This window comes from Oryzias melastigma, linkage group LG11 (genome assembly GCF_002922805.2).
Source record: "Oryzias melastigma strain HK-1 linkage group LG11, ASM292280v2, whole genome shotgun sequence".
In the NCBI taxonomy this organism is placed as follows: domain Eukaryota; kingdom Metazoa; phylum Chordata; class Actinopteri; order Beloniformes; family Adrianichthyidae; genus Oryzias; species Oryzias melastigma.
The window spans coordinates 16,842,013-16,844,906 of record NC_050522.1 but is presented as its reverse complement, the minus strand read 5'-3'; the positions used below and the strand labels follow the sequence as shown (position 1 = coordinate 16,844,906).

The window sequence follows — 2,894 nt, the reverse complement described above, 5'->3', positions numbered from 1 at the left end:
TATCTTAGACACTTGGCTGGACACTGGAATTGAGAAATGTCACGGCGACCTAGTACCTCTTCCAACTCAAAGTCTGGATCATTAGCTCATTCCTTGGACTAAATAGTCGAAAACATCATTAATCCTGGAGTTCACTTTTGGGTTATAGCTTTATAGGAACCCCAGGCCGAAATGGAGCAACTCTTTTCCCAACAAAGATAACTGGTTTTTATATCTGCAGACATCATTAGGCCTTGTGCTTCCTCTAGAATACACAAATTACAAATACTTGTCAAAAATTTTGGTAAAAAGTCTGGTCTTTTTTTACCAGAGTTTATTTTATTACTTTAAAGTACATTTTACCTTATGCTGCATAAAAACAGTTTAGCTATTAGCTAAAATAAACCGAAAGTATAACAAGAAAATTTACCTCATGTTGTTTAGGGATTATTGCTTCTCTTGAATGTCCCTGTTTGAGACAGGAAATCTTTTATTTTAAAAGAAAGTCATATCAGCCTCTGTTAAAAGTAAAAAAAAAATGACTTTACACTTTGAAATTCCAGTTTATCTTAATATTTATCTATTCATTTGCACCCCAAAAAAAAAAAACCCAGACAATGTAATGATGCAAAAGGATTTAAAAAATGTTTACTGGCAAAGGTTGCAGACCCCTGTCTTAGTGAAACATGGAACCCACTTAATGATTATATCCAGGCCTTAAAATGGCAAAAAGTAACTGTGAACAAGCAAAAATCAAGTAAATAAAAAGCAGCAATTAAAAAGGTACAGAAGTCATATGGAACTAGAAATAGTATGAAAAACATGTTTGGAAATGTAGAAAAAACAGTTGTGAAAATAAAATTCTTCACTAGTCATTTTATCCAGTCATTTTCACTTGACATTTTAGTACGTTTGTAAAACCCAATTAAAGCATGGATCCAAAGTTAGGTAGAGTATTACGATGTCTCAGTTATTGCGTCAGATGGTAAAAAAACAAACTTTTTAAAGAGTTTCTGTACTTAGTTAAAGCATTCAAACCTCAGTTCCAACGTGTCAAACTGTAGCTCCATTTAAAGTAATGTTATGTTTCAGTGTCAGCTGCAGGTTAAGAGCAGATCTGGCCATTCAGAAGTTTGCTTATTGGTCAGAAGTATTTCTAAAAATGCAGAGAATAACTACAGAAATAAAAAGTCACATTTAATAGAGATATTTCAGCTCAAATGACAAAACTGCAACTTAATAATTAAAAAAGGAAACACTTTAAGGTCACATTCTTTATATAATCTTCGGAACAAACTGATAAAATGGCTGATATATAGGTTTTCTAGTTCCTCTCACAGCTTGGCCTTGAGCCTTGATAGAGAAGGACATTCTTTAAGTCTAAAAGAATGTGTTAAGATTTCCGTCTTGAAACTCCAAGCATTGCCAGGACCTGATGTCCTGAGCTCCTCCTCATGCGACAGACTCCACTTTTCCAAAAAAGGACTGTAAAAAATGTTGTCAAATTCACCAATTAAAAGAAGTGTACATCTTTTAAAATATCATTCTACTGCTCTTTACACATGAAAAAATTCTGCTTTGCCTGCAAAAACTTTCAGGTGGCTCTTCAGGCTAGAAAACAAACTTTCTGAAAAACAGGAAACAGTTAATGCTCGAGATGACACAACTGCTGGAACAGGAACCCCACATGCATTAACCTCGCTCTGCATATACGAGCAGAGACAGGAACCCACATATCTCGTGTGTCATGAAGACAGAGAGCATCCTCAGTTGCAATCCACCCACCCTACTCTGAGGTGCTTCTGCTTGCTTTTGTACCTTGTGTGTGACCTTACCACATCAAAGGAGTGAGTCTATACCTGATAAGAGATCCAATTAAAGAGAGACCGTGAACAATCACTGATGTGTTAGTGAGGGAAGGACTGTAACGCTGAAATTGCTCTCAGTTCAGGTTTTCTCTGGAGTTTAGAAAGTTGGAAGAAGACTGAATCCTTCATAAAGTGCAGCACAAACAACATAAAACAGACATTAATGATGACATAAAGGGGTAAGATGTGAGCTCCTTTTTTAACGTCACAAATGAACACATATGAAGAACATGAAAGTGGAGTCAACTTAGGTAACTGAGAGTAAATTTGTTTGGTATTATATTTGAAAATAAATAAATAAAATAAAATAAATTTAGCAAAGAAAAAATATTTGTCTGCCACAACCTAGTTTTTTCAAACAAAAAAGTAAAGAATTAATCAATTTTAAATTCAAAGTTACCTTTTTTTAATTATCTAAATTTTCTGTTATAACTCTATATATTTATTTAAAGTACGCTTTAAATAAAAAGGGCCAAAAAAAAAAAAAATCAAAAGTACCTGGAGTAGGTTTAGCGATACTTTCTTAGCTTCCCAAAAGGTCTTTCAGAGGTGCTGTCCTCAATTTACCCTTTTTTCCAAACCGCAGGGTCACGTGGACAAACTAGCTCATTCGATTGGTCGAGGGAGGAAGGCGTCTTCTGCGTGGCCGGTTAGAGGAAGTATTAAAACTTTATCAGTCGTAGCCTTTTTTTTCTAACCTGAAGAAAATTCCTCGGTTGTTCAGGAAGGTACCAGCTAAACAAAACACCTCCTCGGTCCATGCGTGTAAGTAAATCTGTATTTTAATCATGCCTGGATACATTTTAGTTTTACTTAAAAGTTTTGTTTAATTTCAACCAAAGCTTGGGGTGTGGTAGAAACGAAAGAGAGCCCCATCCTGGGGTCAACTATGTTACACTAAGATTAATTTGTCAAAGTTGACTATGAACTGATTTATAAATAGTTTTGGTTCGGAGATATTCACGTTAAAATATCCGTTTAAAAATTGACAGTTTTGTTTTATGATAGTATTTTGCTTTTCTTTTAGTATAAGATAATATTTTTACA

At 34.6% G+C, this 2,894-nt stretch overlaps 1 protein-coding gene across 1 annotated transcript in view; it reads left to right on the top strand.

Moving 5' to 3' along the window:
- The first annotated feature begins 2,454 nt into the window (after positions 1-2,454).
- Positions 2,455-2,894, top strand: part of si:ch211-199g17.2 — a 7,522-nt gene continuing 7,082 nt past the window's right edge. The window contains exon 1 of the mRNA XM_024299564.2: positions 2,455-2,612. The gene's annotated coding sequence lies outside the window, so the exon portion shown is untranslated. The remainder of the gene's footprint in view (positions 2,613-2,894) is intronic.